Raw genomic sequence first — 18,797 nt, 5'->3', positions numbered from 1 at the left:
GTTTCCTGAACCCTATAGAGGAGTTCGTCTCATCGTGGAGATGGAAGGTTTATGAAAGACAACCATACACTAGAGAAAACCTCCTAAGGGCAATGGAGCTGGCGTGTGTTGTCATCCCAGTGGAGAACTTCCAAGGATGGATCCGCCATTCCAGGGCGTTTTTCCCACTGTGCCTGGCAAGAGACAATATAGCCTGTGATGTGGATGAGGTGATGTGGCCTGATGCAGCTCAGCGACATGATGCCGCACAGTGATTGTGGTGTAAATACTGTAAAATGAATAAAAAAAACTTCACACCCTGATCATGTTTTCAAGAGTACTGTTGTGTGCAATAGATTCTGCTTTTGCAGTGAGTTGTGTTACAGTAGTGTACAGAATTTACTATACCCTTCATATGAAACTCACAAATCTAAATGCCCAATCCTCTGCAGAACTCTAAGAAGATCCATAATTGTAAAGTTTCTAAAAATATGCATTGGCAGTAAAGAAACAAAGAACCTTCTCATAAATTGAGCATTGTGTTTTCAATTGTTTTGCTGTAGTGTGTAATGATGTGTATAGTGTTTACATTTTTGAAAGCTTCGAGCTGCTCTTTTGGTGTGAAAGTTTGAGTTTTGAAGGGAGAAGGTGTGGTTGTGTTTATGTAGCTTTAGAAAAGGGTGTTGTGTTTAGACATTGAAGAACATGGATGAAACGTTTGTGAAATGTGTTTTAGCATTTGAGAAAAACTGTAATCTGTTTACAGATTGTAAAAACTAAAGATGTTAGAAGGTAAGCATCTTTGTTTTCTTTTTAAATTGTCTGAGTCTTTAGGTGCGAAGGAAAAAAAAAACAAACAAACAAAAAAAAACATTTTATTTCACTAAATGTAAAGCTGATACTTAACAAATGATTTTCTGTTCACCCAAACAATCTCCTGAAAGCATTAGGTAAAGGTCAGTGATTTGTATGCACTCCAGTAAAGTACCAGAGGTGTTTCAGTGGTTTTTAATGAGATGATATCTGAGAATGTTTAATAATGGATTTCCATTACCTGGTGGAATGTAAATCCATAATAAAGAAGAAAAAAGGAGGCAAAATGTTAAAAAGGAGCAGGATGTTGGGCCTGGACAAACCAAATCAACTGTTAGTTTACCTTTCCCAAACCGCTTCTTAAACTGCTTGTTTTTTGGTCAGGATGCAAATCTTGGCTGCATGGCAGGGGATATAACCTGCCTCTTGGTTTCTATATCTTGTTCATAATTTATCAAGAAGACATTGATATGCACGGCACAGCCCTACTCTGGCTTCATCCATATTCACTCTTCTGCCACGGCTCCAAGGATGGAGAGAGACGGTTTCAGGAAGAGGGAGACAAATACATGTCTAATGACCCCTTCAGCATGTGTGTCTGTGTGCAAACTGCATGAACTGCATGCAGTACAGTTAATCAGACGCTCAGGCTCCGTATAAAACAGGGCCTGCAGATCAGAATCAATTACACCCACCACTCCTTTTCCTGCCTTGCATCAACCTCATCAGCTTTCTCTCTGAATTTGTGCAGTTTTATTTTTATTCAGCGCTGCTGTAACCTCTTTACTGATTTTCTCCTCTAAACAACCTCCTCCATCTCCTCTGGGGGAAGCCTGAGGCTCACCAGGACCAGCAGAGAGACAAAAGGCCTGATCTTCAGCAGGCTTGTGCATCTTTACATGAGAGCTAACTTGTTTGATTTGCATTTGCAACTCTTCCTGTGGCATGTGCAAACTGTTGTATGTTACTTTATCAATATGCAGATGATATTCTAATAGGAAAATGTCCAGGTGCAAACTGATGCAGAAAAATATCTACAGTTCTTTTGGCACAATGGAGGCATTAGCTCTCCTCCTTTATATCATAGTCTTGCGGTTACTTTGTTCACCATTAACAGATTTTTTTTCAGTTTTATTATTGATCGTAAAACTTCATCGGTCATTAGTCACGCTAACGAACGCTGCGTGATGTTATTATTATTATCGTTATCATTGCTTTCTGCATTAACTGCGACACACATGCAGGCAACCTGGTTTCTGAGCATAAACCAGGCTTAAGAAGGAGCATTGACTCTGCTTTGAGACCTCCTTAATTGCAGAGCTCCTAAGTCTATCTCCTGTGTCTGTCTTTTCATCCTGGCTGCATAGAGGCTCCCAGATACGGTGACCAGATATCTTTATTTGGGCAGGACTGTGGTACATTTCCAAACTTGCAAGCAAGCAAAAACATGTGATCGCGTGCTTGCATTAATTATTTTTGCCCATGCTTTTTAAAATAAACAATTGCCCAAAAAATTATTTTTTCTTTGGTGCCCTACTGTGCCCCTGTATAGTATTGGGTCAGCTGCGCCCCTGGTGCATGGCCTACCTGCAAAAGAAGTTCACTTCAGCTGCCTCTGTCCACAATGCTCTACTGAAAATCTCAACCTTGATGAACACCCTTAGACCAACCAGTCTTTACAATTTCATCCAAAAATAGCTGCCGAAGAACTATTGATTAATAAAGGAAAATATTCATAAAATTCAAAACTATGATCCCAGTTCCTAATTCTTAAGGAAAGGTCTGGTCATATTCAGAATTCAAACTTCTGAAAGTATTTTCAATATGAAATTATTACATACTGTTCAATAAATGATAAGTGTTTATAATTAAAACTAATTTTCATTTGAATGTGCTTTACTGGAGGCATCCATGTTTCTCCAAGAACACTACTGCCACCTACTGGTTTGTGACGTCATAGTGCGGTATCGGCTGTTGATCAAGTCCCAGTGCTGTATCTGGTGTTTGTCACAACGCGCTATTATCCAAGTCATCTTGAAATGTTGGCTGCATATTAAATTTTTTTTTCTCTGGCCAAATCCTCCCTCCGTCCATGGAGGATAATAAATCGTAAAGGTGAAATAGCGCATTTTTTTTTTTCACTTTAACCCAATGAATTACAACATCCAACTACCATGCACATGACCATTGTCAGTTTCACTATAGCTCTGGTGAATTTCAATGGTGAAGTCCTCTGAAAATCTTCAATAATTGTTGTTGATTGCAGATGAGACTAGTAGTTCCCATTGATTTTGCTTGTAAAGCGGTTAGAATGGCGCTAGGCTAACTGCACTGGAAGATGTCAGGAGTTAGGTGTTACTATATTTGGGCAAAAATGACTCAGTGATCACAACAAAAATTAAAAAAAATTTTTTTTTTTACTGATTAACGCTAAATTCATTTAATCACTGCAAATGTATTAGTTTTAGGTATAAATATGATCCATTGATCCTTCCTTGCTGACTGGACTTTTCTTTTAAAAATCATAAAAAAGTGTTTTGTAGGTACAGCTCAGGAGAAAAGTACATCTAGGTTTCACCCACATGTAGGTATTCATACTGTTTAACTGTCTTAGCTTGTCCTGTTTCTCAATTTAAGGTGCGTCCAAAAGGTTTAAAGTAGAATGGCCGCTGTGGTATTTTAATTCAATTCAGTTTATTTCTATAGCGCCAATTCACAGCAAATGTCATCTCAAGGTACTTTCCAGTTCACCAGATCATTCCTTCAAATTGATTCAAAGTTTTCTATCTAAGGAAAACCAGTTGATTGCATCGACTCATTGACTCAAATGTAATCCCTCACACTAAGCATGCTTGTAGCGACAGTGGAGAGGAAAAACTCCCTTTTAACAGGAAGAAACCTCCAGCAGAACCAGGCTCAGTGTGAGCGGCCATCTGCTGAGGCCGACTGGGGTTCAAGGAGACAGAAGCAGAGATACAAAAAGCAGCTGTAATAGGCGGCCCCGTCCAGGAAACACACAGCCAGGCAGACGAGCTCAGAGCCAGCTCCCATGTCAGAGGATGAAAAGAGCACATCCAGCCAGTCACTGTCAGAGAAACAGGACTACACTGAAAAACAGGCCGATCTCCAACATCTATAAACAAAGGTGTTGATGGCAGCAGCACAGCTGATATTTCACTTCGTTATGGAGTCACAGCCAAACAGGAACAGACCAGATGAAGCTACTACGAGAAAAACCAGAGAGAGCAGAACGTTAGAGATTGAACTAACAGATTTTGCAGAGTGAGAAAATAGAGATAGAATGATGCAGAATGATGAAATGGGGGTCCCTATATCCTCCAGCAGTCTAAGCCTATAGCAGCATAACTATAGAGATAGCTCAGGATAACATGAGCCACTCTAACTATAAGCTTTATCAAAAAGGAAAGTTTTAAGCCTAGCCTTAAAAGTAGACAGGGTGTCTGCCTCACGGACTAAAACTGGTATTTGGTTCCACAGGAGAGGAGCCTGATAACTAAAAGATCTGCCTCCCATTCTACTTTTAGAAATTCTTATTTTTCAAAGACTCTGGTCTAAAGACTATAACTTCTGTTTTGTCTGCATTCAGAAGGAGAAAGTTAAGAGTCATCCAGGTTTTTAGGTCTTGTTTTTATGTATTTGTCATATCTCTGTTTTTTTTTACTTTTTTAAATCTACTAGAACAACTAGATTTTTTTATGTAGATTACAGATTTTTAGAACTCTCAACTGACCCTGGGTATACTTTTATTTATCAGTTTTATGTTTGGGATTTTACAGGCAATGGATAAGCTTGTAATAGATGTTGATAGACAGATGGTTTAACTCATGCCATCCGTGGGTGATTTAGCAGCTTTTTTAGCACATTTCCTAACAGTTTCCAGCAATGACTTTCCAGGTTGTTCAGAAGAACAAACCATCTGTTGGGTCAGAGGAATAGTTTATATAACACTGCGAAATGTGTTGCTGCTTTCATAAACTTACTAAACACAAATTCTTGTACTTATTTTATCATGTTTTATCTCAATACTTGGTACTATATTTCACAATGTATAATACAGAGAATGTGTTATAGAGTTTGCCCACGCTGACAGTTCAGGGTTGACTGTTCTCTGTGTTTCAAAGACTATTAATGACAGTGTTTAACCCTTCTACTTTGAGAAGGGTGGTGAGGTCACACACTGATGCTGGGTGAGATATATCTGTCCAAATTCATGCCTTAGACAGGTGGAGGTTGTGAAGGCCAACAAATCTCCTCCACACTGAACTAGTTGATTCATGTCTTTTGAATGTTTCTTTGTGCACTAGAGTCCCAAAGAACCAGAGAGTCTGGAGTATAAAATTAACCAAATTCTCTTGATTTACAGCTAAGCTTGAGCCTCATTCCTAAAGGTCAGCTCCACATCAAGATCCCTCCATTTGGTTACACTCATGGTGCCAGTGTTGTGCCTGAACGCGTTCATTGAACGTAAGTTCATGAACTCGTTCATATTTTGGGCGAACGTGAACTGAACGTACTGCATTACTGCCTGATGAAAGTTATTGTGAACTCGTTCATTCTGGTGTCTGTGAACGGCACGCTCTCTCAGTTCAACTCCGTTCAATAGGTTGCCAGATTTCTATAGAGCCCTCCAGGCGAAACCCCGGCTAAATCACACCGTAAACAGGCCTTAATATGTAGCGGGGAAAACACCCAATCTGGCAACACCAGCTACCAGCGTCGTAGCCTACAGCCGCGTGCGTCATCAAAACAAAATGCAGCGTGGAAGCCACAGCAGCATGGAGACGACCGTGGAGGCGACAAAGCAGCAGTATGATCACTTAAAACAGTTTTATGACCAGGTGGTCGGTGAGGATGATGGCAACGATCTTACATTTCTCTGCAAACTTTGCCCGCCGGCTTTCAGTAAAAATATCCGCACTTCAGTAACATCCAAAGCAAATCTGAAACAGCATATGTACTGAAATGGAAAAAAAAAATTAAAATTAAAAAACATTTGCACCTTAAACACTACTTTCCTGTTTTCTTTTAATAATTCCTCATTAAAAAGACCATTCAAGCAGCACATTTTTCCTGATGTTTTTGAGAATATACTGTAGGGGTGAAAGCTGCAGCTGCTACTAGTGTGAAGTGAATGGACAGCAACAAAGCGTTAAAGCAACAATGGGGAAATGCTGTCCCCTCAATGCTAATGTAAACCCTGGTTGGATAAGGATTCAAAACTGGATATGAAGATGAAATCTGACGCACAGTTTCAGTGTTACAAATGATAAAATAATTGCTGTCTGTGGTTCTACAGTAGGCTATGGAGTAATTAAGCAATATATGAAAAAAAAAAAGGAACTATGAACTAGTTCATTTTTTGGAACTATGAACTTAGTTCAAATTTTTGAATTATAAACTATGAACTGAACTAGTTCATTTTAAAATGAGTGAACTGAACTTTGAACTAGTTCACGTAAAAAGAGAACTTTCCCAACACTGCATGGTGGTGAATGTCTTTGGAGGAGCTGCTAAATGCTGTGGAGCCTGTGTCAGTTCTAGCTTGCCTCGCAGTTTTCCCAGCAGGCCGAGAACCCTTTCTGCTGTTTTCCTTCGTCAGAGCTAATGTTTGTGGTTAGTAGCAAATTCTGAATAAAGATTACATCCCAATTTTCATAATTTTTTTTTAACAATGTTTTAATAGCGGGCTGCTCAGTGAAGCAGTGGGTAGCACTAGTCAATTCACGGCCTGGAGTGAGTTTGCATATTCTCCCTGAACATCATTATCAATAACAAATTGAACTTTATTCATCTCACATTGAAGAAATTTACCTCTGCATTTAATCCTTCCCTTTGAGGAGCAGTGGGCTGCCATCGCGGGGCGCCTGGGGAGCAATCAGGAGTTAAGGGTCTTTGCTTATGGAACCAGAGTGGCAGTCTCACAACCTCAGGATTCCAAGCCCAATGCCCCAACCACTAGACCACCACTCCCCTCTAACGCAGCATTTAAACAAATCCTTTTAGTGAGCTGATTCTTCAAACAGGTAAGGTTAATACAGGTTACCATTGGAGGATAGGAGAGCTATGTATAGAAAACTTCGTTGTGGCTCTGTACGCATCATGATTGCTTGGAAGTAGTGTCTTAAAGGGTAGACAACAGTAAAATAACTGAAATACGTTATGTGTTTAAATGACCTTTGTTAAACCTTTTACATGCATTTTATAAAACGATGCACAACATATTTTTTTCTTGCTGACATTAAATCAGGCTAAACATTCCTTTTTTTAAGTCTGTTAGGATAAACCACTTTCCTTCTATCTGCTAAATGCCAGAATAATACGTGAGACATTTTCTTCGAGACCCTGAATGACCTAAAGCAGAAAATGTTTGGTTGGACTAAATGTCAGACAGTGAGACAAATGCCATATTTTATAGAATAGTGTGCCTTAGACAAACTCTATATTCAGCATATACACAATGCTTTCTAAAGTAAATACTAGTTAGTTCATTTTTCATTGACATTCATTCCTCTTCCTGAAGAAAGTGTGAAGGAAAAAGCTCAAAGACTCAGTTTCTGCAGTGATCAGTATCATTCAGAGGTGATCCATGGAGGGGAAAGTGGTGTCAGCAGGGTGTGGCCAAGGCTTAATGATGCATGTTGAGATGATGGGCTGATCTGGTGGATGAGGTGTTGTACTGCATCTGTAGAGAAAGAAGTCAGAATACTCAGTGCACCCCAGTTGGTTGTGTGAGGGAACAGCTACAGAGTTCTTATACAGTAGTAGCCATTCAAAATTTCCCCAATTTCTTTGACTGGTCCTTGGCTGATCCCCTGCAATTCCTTTTTAAACATCAATGTTTGTACTGAAATATTCATACTATCATGATTTGTGGACATTAATAATTTTTCATGCAGTCTAAACTGTAAGAAAGGGGTCGTCAACCCAAACTGTGCAAAGAGCAATGTTGGACCAAACTAAAATGTAAAAGTCTTACATAAGCCTCATTTGACGAAACTGGCTCTAAGTGTATTATCCCACTATAGAAAAGGACAATGTGGGCTTAAAAATAAGCATTCATGATTAAATGTTTATCCTGGAGCAAATGTATGGAAGTAAATCTGTGTCGCTGGGATTTGAATTAAAAATGCTACTGAAATTTAAATGTTTGTACTTACTGTTTCAGTGTTAAAATATATTCAGAACACATTTTTGACCTAAAAAAAAAATCATCGTCATTATTTCTACAAAGTTGAAATGTAATTTTTTATTTTCTCTTCAAGCTAAAAATTCCCATGACTATTTCAAAGTGATTACATTTTCAATACTTATTTTTCAGTTTAATTTTTCAGTGTTAAAAAAATCTGCATATAAAAAAAATTCAACCTTTTAAAATTCAAACTCATAATTTTCAGCCTCCTGAGATTCAACTGGCTCTATTTTACTGTCTTAAATTCGGCGTCTAAATTCAGTTTAAAAAGGGAAGGGTTACTTCAGGTCACAGACATTAGCAAAGGATTGTGGTGTCCAACACCCAGCCACTCCCGTTACGCTTTCTTAGTCACGTGACGTGACGCTTGTGGAGCTCATACGGAAGGAAAACTACCATGACGGAGCCGGTCATGCAAGCTAACGCTAACTCAACGGTGAGTTTATGACTTTCATTTTTCTGTAGTTGAGTTAGCGTTAGCATTGCAAAGAACAGGTTCACCCCTTAGTAATGAGGAGTCGTTGAGGTCATTGTTGGCCTGCAATATCCAATACTGGCCTGTGGCTCTGAAAATGGAGTCGTTAGGGTCATTGTTTTGCTATGCAGGGGACCAAAACATCTCGCCTGGTCAGCCAGGTCAACAATGACCCACTAGCACACCTCTATCTGGATGTTGGGGAAACCATGGACTGGTTTGAAACTCCATCCATGAGGCCCAGTGTCCTGCAGGTCTTTGATATCACTTAGTTTCAAAGCAATGAACCGATTAATAAGCCAAACTCTGCTGAACTTTACTGCGCATTGATGAGGCATTCAGGTTCAGGTCAACAAACACAGGTAAAAGTTAAGAGGAGCTTCCTTCAGAGGTGGAGTGGAGGCCATGGTGGGGGTGGGTAGGAGCTGTTTTAGTAAGACAAGAGGAGCCCATCAAACGCTGAGGCTAGGGTCTACATGGCAGGTCATCATTCTGTTAGCTAATTAAAAAAAAATAAGACAGGGAAGGAAGCATTCCCTTATTTTCCAGTTCCTATTGAGTTTAAAGATCATTTATTAGTTGGAGTAGAATGTTGCCCTGCTACTGAAGCAGCTTTCTTCCTCCCTCTGATGTAAGAACCCTGGCTCTCTGTGTGTACTTGTTTATAAAGAGGCTATTTCAGCTTGATGAGTTGTGACAGAGGCATAAAGACTTTCTCAGTAGTGTCCTTGGTGCTAAAGTACAGTTATGAACAGCCTCTCTCTGTAACTATGCACATTTCACTCAAGAAAAAAATCCTTTCTCCTTTACTTGCTGTCTCCTTCACCCTTGCTTCCTATACTCCTTCACATGCTGCACCTCACTGTCATGTTTTCAGTGTCTGTACATCTGAAAGTTTTCTATAAAGCAACCCTTTTTACATTCCAAGAGGAGGCATGGTTATCTCTTTCACCCACGCACCGGGAGACATTTCCCAAGGTAATCTGGCAACCACAACTCTACATATTATGAATTTCTTTTATATTTCATTTGAAAAGCTACAGAATGGTTCAACCATTTGCTTCTGATTTGTTGTTGTTGTATAATGTGCAATCTATCCAGGTCAAGGTGGTAAAGACAAGGCTTTCAGGCTTGGCTTCTTCTCTACTTGAATTCCTGATCCTGATACTTTTTCAAACTATTTTTTAAATATAACATTAATTTCCTATTTCAAGAAGAAAAACTTACACATAGAAGCAGTAAAATACTGACAAAAACATCATTTTTATACTGCTCTACTTGCACAACTTCATCCCACTCACACCGATAACAGTTTTGCAGCCTTGGATTTCCTTTACAGAGAAAAAGCACCAGACTCTAGAGCTCTTGTTTTGATTGGAAAAATGCTGTTTTTAGCATATATGTGTAGATTTGAGCTTTGTTTTTCTATTCATCTGTCAGTTTTTTCTTTGATTAAGCAAAAACCGTCCATCCATCTTCTCCTGCTTACTGTGTCAGAGTCATCTCTGGCAGTCTATGGGCGAGAGGAGGTGTAAAGGCTGGACAGCATCTGTCACAGGTAAGCTCAAACCTATTTGTTTTAAAGTTCCAGGATCAGCACCTATATTTCATGAAGTAGGTAGTTGCCACCTAGGATAGAAAGCATAAAATCATTGTTTAAAGGTACAACAAGAGTGTTTTGGTAGGCTCTACACCAGGGGTCACCAATGTGGTGCCACGGCCACCAAGGAGCCCTCAAGGACCACATCCTTGTGCCCCCAGAATCTTCTGAAAATAAAAGAACTCACCAGTATTACATCTGATTTTAATATGTTGCTCTTTTTTTCTCTCTCTTCCTGGACCTAAGGATGCGGTTGACCATGTATGCAAGTTGCCCATCATAGGGGAGGGGAAGGAGGGGGTCTGGAGGTGGGCAGAGACCTAGAAGTTGCCAAGTGTTTGAACTGTGACTCATGAAAAGTGGGGTGAATCCTCATAGAACGAGGGAGGTAAAGGCAGATGGTCACCGGGTTCACCACCATGCCAATGGAGAATGGCCCGATGAACCGAGGTGTCAGCTTCCTGCTTCCCACCCTCATGACAGGTCCTTGGTGGAGAGCCAAACCTTCTCATGCACTCAAAAATTCAGGTACGCTAAAGAACTCTCACCACAGGCTTGATTAATCTGGCACTGATGACTGGTCTGAGGGCTGGTTAAATAGAGGCAGCTGGATCAGATGAGCGGTAATGAGAACTAGGCAGAATGAAATAAACCAAATAACTGAGGAAACAACTAAACAAATCAATATAATTGACTGTATTTTTTTCAAAACTGAACAGCACAACAATTTAATTCAGAGATGAGGTTTCAAACACTTTTTTCTCCATGTGTTGGGAGCTGGAGAAATCCCATCTTTCTCCAGCAGAGTCCGCCGTGGATCCTCTGAGGGAGCTCCCTGCACAGCTGCAGATCGTCAAGATCATCAGAGGATCCACTACTTAAGCTGTCTTCAGACCTTGCCTCAACGCCGCAGTGTTGATTCTAACTATTATCTCTGTCTTCCAGGAAACCTGTGCCTCCTCTGAGAAAGCTCTGGAAGAGCTAACCTGCCGAGCCGACCCTCTTAGCCAAACCCTGAAGATCCCTCTGAGAAACCTCAAGCAGCTCAGGACTGAGCTGGGACTTCCAAGCCAAGGTCTGTTCTAACAAGACGTGAGACGCTGAAGCAGCAAACGGACTCTGCTGATGAACCCTTCTCCAGAACCAACAGTGACTCTCCCAAAGCTAACCTCAAGAACCCTCAAGGTACAATCAGTGAACTTCTGGAAGTAAAACCCTGCCAGCAAATCGCTAACTGTGCTGTCTCTCACGCAGACTCCGGTGAACCAGTATCCAGGCCCCGAACCAGAATCAGTTCATTCTGTGTGTTTGTGCTTTAATAAACTGTTGAACTCTTCATCCTTGTGTCCGTCAGTGGTGTTCTGCATAACTGGGTCGCCTTCAGTGAACCCATCATGACACCATGGCTATCCCTTTTAAAACCTACTGCACAATAGAAGAGATTGGTAACAAGGATCAGTTCTGGATTAGACAATTCTGTCTCCTTCAAAGAACCCAAAAAAACACACAGAGATATGCAGATGAGAAGATAAGTAATCAGGCCAGACATCAGTGCCAAGATCATAACAATGAGTATGGGCCCTTCAGAGAAAGCGCATTGAAATATTTTATTACAAGTGAACATTTAAAGGAAAAGTCCGGTCAGCAAGGAATAATCAATGGATCATTATCTATACCTAAAACTAATACGTTTGTGGATAATCAATTTAGCGTTAATCAGTAAAAAAAACAAAAACAATAATTTTGTTGTGATCACTTAGTCTGGGAGCGGCCATTTTTGCCCAAATATAGTAACACCTCACTTCTGTCCTCTTCCAGCAGTGACGTCACGGTGCGGTAAGCCTAGCGCCATTCTCCCCACTTTACAAGCTAAATCAATGGGAACTACTAGACACATCTGCAATTAACAACAATTATTGAAGATTTCCAGAGGACTTCACCATTGAAATTCACCAGAGCTATAGTTCAACTGACAATGCCCACGTGCATGGCAGCTGGATGTTGGAATACATCGGGGAAAAGTGAAAAAAAAAAAGTTATTTCACCTTTCTGATTCCTGATCCTCCACGGACGGGTTCGTTGTTGGATTGCCAACTTGAAGAGGGAGGATTTGCCATCGAGCTTCTGGTCAGAGAAAAAATACGTAATATGTAGCCAACATTTGGAAGAAGAATGTTTTCAAGATGACTTGGATAATAGCGCGTTGTGACAAACACCAGATACAGCACTGGGACTTGATCAACAGCCGATACCGCACCATGACGTCACAAACCAGTAGGTGGCAGTAGTGTTCTTTGACAAACATGGATGCCTCCAGTAAAGCACATTCAAATGAAAATTACTCTTCATCAAAAACACTTATCATTTATTGAACAGGATGTAATCATTTTATATTTAAAGTACTTTCAAAAGTTTGAATTCTGAATATGACCGGACGTCTCCTTTAAGCAACAGGTCCAGTGAAAAAGGAGCTGCTGAATGTTTTGGGGAGGGACAATGGCAGGAACACAAATTATTATCTGCTTTCAAAGAGGAATGTTTGTTAAAGTACAAACTTAACCTTTCTAAACTCTAACCAATGTGGTCAAGATGTGAAAAAAAGGCCAGTCTAGGCAAAGATTAAAATGGGTGCATTGATAGAAGGTCCTAGAATTCATTGAAGAGCATTGTCAGCATTGGAGAACTAGCAAACAGATCTGTCCTTATGTAGAGGAACCTGGAGGCATCGGCTCTATGTGTGTTGAATACTGTAGCTGGTGTGTGTATGTGTGTGGTTGCAGCCCTCTATGTCTGTCAGCGCCAGCAGTAATGTGAAGTGGCAGAAAGCTAAGAGGTTTCCCGCTCTCCACCACCGACCATATGTCACTACACAGGCTGATGGAGACAGAGGAGATGGAGAGAAAGGTTCAGGGAGCACAAAGAGGAAGATAAACCAAAACAGCGGGAGGTTTTCTACCCTCACATGTCAAAGATGAGGAGTGTGGAGCGGCTGCAAAAACAGGAAACCTCAAAAAGAGAAGAGAAGATCCCTGCTCTCTGTGGGAAAATACTTTATTTTGCAGTGAATGTATATTACTGAATGATGGCATCAATGCTGACAGTAAACAATTAAAATCTACCATCCATCCATCCATCCATCCATCCATCCATCCATCCATCCATCCATCCATCCATCCATCCATCCATCCATCCATCCATCTAATCTGATCTAATCCAGAACTGATCCTTGTCACCAATCTCTTCTATAGTGGACTAGGTTTCAAAGGGATAGCCATGTTTGAAACATAGCCAGAGTGTTTGAAATATCATCTATGAATAAAATTGTTGTGCTGCTCAGTTTAAAAAAAATACAGTTAATTATATTGCTTTGTTTATTTTGGTTTATTTCATGCGGATTTCACATTGGCTTCTGCTAGCCGTGTTTGCTCTTGCTAATTAGAAAACAATACAAAACAAGCCAATCACATTTGTTCATTCCAACAGATATCTTATGTATAATGTCTCATGAAAACTTTGAGGCAGCGGCGCAATGTGGCATTGTCTATATTTATCTGAGTGATTTAACTGGCAGATTTCAGTTTGTTCATGTCATTGATAAACTTTCCACTGTTATGCTGATGATACCCAGCTATATCTGTCTATAATCCAGATGAAGCTAACCCATTACATAGATTACAGGCATGTCTGAAGACATAAAAACCTGGATGTCTCTTAACTTTCTCCTTCTGAATGCAGACAAAGCAGAAGTTATAGTCTTTGGACCAGAGTCTCTGAAAAAGAAACTGATTAGCCAGTCACTTCATTTGGATGGGATTAAACTGATTTCAGATAATAAAGTAAAAAATCTTGGTGTTATTTTTGATCAGGACCTGTCATTTAAATCTCATATCAAAGAGGTTTCTAGAATTTCTTCCTTTTATCTGCGGAATATTGAAATTAGAAATCTCCTGTCCAGGGGTGATGCTGAGAAACTAGTCCATGCATTTGTTACTTCAAGGCTGGACTATTGTAGTTCTTTACTATCAGGAAGTCCACAAACTGTAGTTAAAAGCCTTCAGCTGATCCAAAATGCTGCAGCCAGAGTTCTGATGATAATTAAAAAGAGAAAAACTGTTACAAGGAAGTGGCTAAAACTAGAAAGACCTACAGCGGACAAATGTTTTGACCAGGGGCGTCTCTAGGTTTAAGAGACAAGGGTGGCTCAGCCCCTAGAAGATAATGCGCGCGCATAGCGCGCGCCGAATTTTTTCAGTGCACCTGCTAAGGCGTTGTCTAAGACAAGGATGTAACTTTGTGTTGAAAGTTGGTGGGGACGGCTCATAAGGAAAGGGAGCTACCTGCGCGACGCCTTTTCTTTTTGTTGAAAAGGATAAAGCCAAAAAAATGCGAATAACATTTATCAATTTAATGCTTAGAGTTGAAAACATAACTGTTACAATATTCACTTATATATTTTGTGCAAAAAATATCACATAAATCTAAACAGACAGTACAAATCAAAGAAATCAAATAAATATATCAATTTTGTAGAACATTTATTGACAGTCAATTTTGGGTCACTTTTTAAAATTAATTTAGTTTTAAACCAGGACTCGGACAAGATCTTATGGGACCTTAAGCAGAATATGATTAAGCAACTCCGTCTTTCTGTCAAGAACATCCACTAGCAGGGTATCCAGGGGGGATTTACCATTAGGCAATACTAGGCAGTTGCCCAGGGCCCCAAGTTCTGGGGGCCCCATAAAACTCTGTTTCCATGTATGGTTAATACAACTAATCCTTATTTGTGCACATTAATTATGTTTTTGATAAAAATCCTTTGGCTAAAATGCCATCAGAACGCTGATAAATAGAGAGGAAAAAGGGACAAGAAGAGAGGGACAAAACCTAGAACAAATAATGGATGTCTATTCTATTAACATTTCTCTATCTGTAGAATGGGTCTGTTTTATGGGTTTTCTTCTCAGGGGGGCCCCTGCCTGTCTTTGCCTAGGGCCCCAAATTTCCTAAATCCGCCCCTGAGGGTATCAATACTGATTTGATAGAATCTGGGAAGGCGGACTATGTTCAACCATCCATTTTCTTTAACCTTATCCCTCAGTGGGATCAGGAGGTGCTGGTGCATAACTCCAGCCACGTTCTGGGTGAGAGGTGGGATCACCCTGGACAGGTCACCAGTCTGTCGCAGTATGTTCAACCAGCTTAAAAGTAATCTGTAATCAGATTTATTATTTGCACTTTTACTAAGTGAACTTTCTAACTCCCTTAAATCTGAAATTCCAATGCCAAAATTGTTTAAATCTTTTATCTTTGGACCCCCTGGAGAGTGACGTCACACCTGCAAGATCCTATCCTTACCTTCCTGCTAGATTGCAAAAAGCAGCTTGCTCATGAGTTGTCAACATAACACGCTAAATCTTAAATGTACGTGTACATATAAAAGAAAAAGGGGCGCAGTGCTTGCAACTGAATGGCAACACTATCAAGGTCAGGAAAATGTTTTAAGTAAAGCCGGGATTAAAACAGTAGCTACAAGAAGCTTCAAATAAAAGGTGTTCTTTATGTTCAACCTAAACACCAACTCCGATAGACCATCAGTAGAGCAGGTGTTTAAATTAATCAATCACTGCTGCGAAAGCTTATAGCAGTGAAAGCTAATATACCACAGCCATCACTTAATAAACGCAAAATAAACAACCGTCTAAAAACGGAAAACTGTAATGGACTGAAAGTCCTGTTTTTTATGTGGGAAATTATTTGCGTGTGTTTTAGTATAACTCTGATATATGGCGCTGTTGTCTGTTTCTATGGCAACGATACTGAATGTAGTGTAGCTTAGAGACCTGCATGGGTCGAGTTTTACCAACCCGCACCCGCCCGAACCCGTTAGGATGACAACCGAACCCGACCCGTCACCCGCGGATATCTTCAATTCAAATGTTATGGGGAGAGGGCGGAGGGGGGTGATGGGGAGAAAGCGAGAGGCAACAGATTCTTTTTTTCTGAGTTTTTTTGTCGGGGTTTGTGGACGGTGAGCAGCGGGGAGAACTTTTTTTATTTTCTTTCTGAGGAGCGGCATGAATGGGGTTTTAATCAGATATACACAGCACCGAAAGCAAAATACGTCTACAAAATATTGGTGGGGACTGTCCCCCTACCGGTCAAGATTGGTGGGGACATGTCCACACCAGTCCTTAAGGAAGTTACGCCTATGATTGTTCAGATTAACTTGTCTTCTTTATGGCTTTTATTCGGTGCTTTACTGCATTTGTTTTGGGAAAATATGAGGAAAAAATAAATACAGAAAAAATTTTTTTTTTTTTTTAAATCGCAAAATAATTATAGGGTGGCTAATGCTAAAGAAAGGGTGACTGAAGCCACCCTTAAATAGGTCTAACGACGCTTATGGTTTTGACATTATTATAATATCTTTAAGATGGAATGAATTACGTTTGTTTTAAGACAGGATCTGTTTATGATAAAGATGGTTTAGATATGTTTCCCCTATCTGTCCATCCTTTGCACTGGAAAAACAATCTAAAAATAAGAAAATTTACACTTTAAGTGTATTTACACTTAATTTGAGCAGGTAAATGCAATGATTTGCCAATGGAATAATTAGACAATATGCACTTGAAATAAAACAATGTAATTGTGTTTTCTTATTTTAAATCTGAATTGTCTCGTTCCATTGGCAAAATGTCTCCTTTACATCCTCAATTCAAGAACCAATATCGTTATTTTCAGAAAAGAATGACTTATATAGATTTTGATTTTTTTCCAATGTGTATAGCTCTTGTATCCATTGACCCCATCTTCCTATTCCTCTTTTTTGTTCTCTAGGCCTGTCTTTTTCAACCCTTATGCATCAATGCATAAATTATTTACTTATTTTTCCCGTTGTATAACAGAAGTACCAGCATTTCAATCTTAACCAAAGGAGTTATGTTTGTAATCTTTGTATGTTAATTTCTTTCTTTTTTTTTTTTTTTGGGGGGGGGGGGGGGGGTGATAAAGGAAGGACCAATCATTTCTATCTGACATCCTGTGGAATTGCGGATGTCTACCCATGCAATGTTGTTCTAATGTACAGATAGCTGGAGTTGACTAGGTTTGTTTAACAGTGAAAATAACAATATTAATAGAATTGAAAAAAAAAAAAAATGAAAATTAAAAAGAGAGATCATATCTCTCCTATCCTGGCTTCTCTTCATTGACTTCCTGTTAAATCTAGAATAGAATTTAAAAGTTGTCACATATAAAGCCTTAAATGGCCAAGCTCCATCTGATATCAGAGATCTGATTGTTCCTTATGTTCCTAACAGAGCACTTCGCTCTCAATCTGCAGGTTTACTAGTGGTTCCTAGAATTTCTAAAAATAGAACGACTACTGTAATCGATTTTTTTGGGGTGCTTAACCCTTAAAATCAAGACCTGAACAGCATCAGGAACAATAATTTCAATTATTACTGCAGCACTTTATGCTTCTGCAACAGAAAATGAAACATAGTTATTTAAAGAGCCTGATAGAACATGACTTATCAAAACAAGCTCAGCTACGCTCTGGGCACAAAGCGATTTATCAGCATGGAGGCGAGGAGAACGCCACAGAAGCAGTGACAGTGAAGGATGCAACACTGCGATGAGGAAAAGCCACCATCAGATAAAGAAATAAAAGAAAGGAAACAATTGAAAGAAAGGAGCCAAGCGTTCAAAGATAGAAGGCAGAAATTAATAGATAAAACAGGCACCAAGGTGCTTGAGAAGAAATGAGTCACTAGAGCAAAATAAATAAGGTCTGGGAGAGAAGACATTATAACCTCCTGAATCCACCCAGGTTCAGGTTCACCGCTGTAACATTCACATCCATCTCTCTGTCCCTGCAGTTATTTTCTTCGACTTCCTCTGCCAATGACTCGCTCCTCTCTCATCTTTTCCTGCATCCCCATCATCTTTGTTTTCTTTATTTGCTTTGAGAATCGCAGTCGTGCAATCTTGAGTCTGACTCCAGACAGTGGTGTTATAAATCCTGTGAGCATAACTGAATACACTTTAGACTGAGAGCTCAGCCTGGGTGACCTATTGCTGTGTGCGGTATCCTTCACTAAGACATGTTGCAGAAGGATTTCACTGATATGAAATCACAGAGGAGCTTTTTTGCAGAGTATTGCAAGTTGCAGACTTCAGTGTCTTTCACTGGGATGATTTTAGTGGTGGCTGCTGCTCTGGTGGTTTATATATATATGTGTGTGTGTAAGTATATGCACTACAATACAAAGTATGAGTAGATGGGCCCCGACCAGAGATGGCAAAAGTACTCACTTTCCGTACTTGAGTAAAAGTACAGATACTTATGTTAAAAAATACTCTGGTAAAAGTGGAAGTACTGATTAAATTTCTTTACTCAAGTAAAAGTAACAAAGTACAGGGTTGTAAATTTACTTAAAGTATAAAAGTAAAAGTAGAAACCACTTTTTTCATGCCGTTGCCTACATTTTAAATGGATGTCTGCCAATAGGACTAGATCTCCGTTGTGTTCATTTTCAATCATCTCGTCGTCCATACTACTATGCTAGCGCCACCGCCACCAAGCTGCAATGATTTGCTGCGAATGAATACCGCCGAATCTGTGGATTCATCTTGTAGTGGTGCGTCAAATGCAACGTAGATTCCCATCCAATTAGATTGAATTTGGTATTGATGACGTGAAAAATAATAAC

The 18,797-nt window shown here is 39.8% G+C and overlaps 1 long non-coding RNA gene across 1 annotated transcript; it reads right to left on the bottom strand.

Annotated features, from left to right (window-relative positions):
• Window positions 1-408: 408 nt before the first annotated feature.
• Window positions 409-17,627, bottom strand: LOC119777636. The gene is made up of 3 exons (XR_005279943.1): window positions 17,616-17,627; window positions 12,770-12,773; window positions 409-735 (listed from the first exon to the last, which is right to left on the bottom strand). It is a non-coding gene; the product is annotated as an uncharacterized LOC119777636 (long non-coding RNA).
• Between the last annotated feature and the right edge of the window lie 1,170 nt (window positions 17,628-18,797).

The sequence above is a fragment of the Cyprinodon tularosa genome, unplaced genomic scaffold, assembly GCF_016077235.1.
Source record: "Cyprinodon tularosa strain WSP-4 unplaced genomic scaffold, ASM1607723v1 ctg1256, whole genome shotgun sequence".
In the NCBI taxonomy this organism is placed as follows: Eukaryota; Metazoa; Chordata; class Actinopteri; order Cyprinodontiformes; family Cyprinodontidae; genus Cyprinodon; species Cyprinodon tularosa.
The sequence above is the reverse complement of the archived record's forward strand: the minus strand, read 5'-3'. Positions and strand labels throughout refer to the sequence as shown.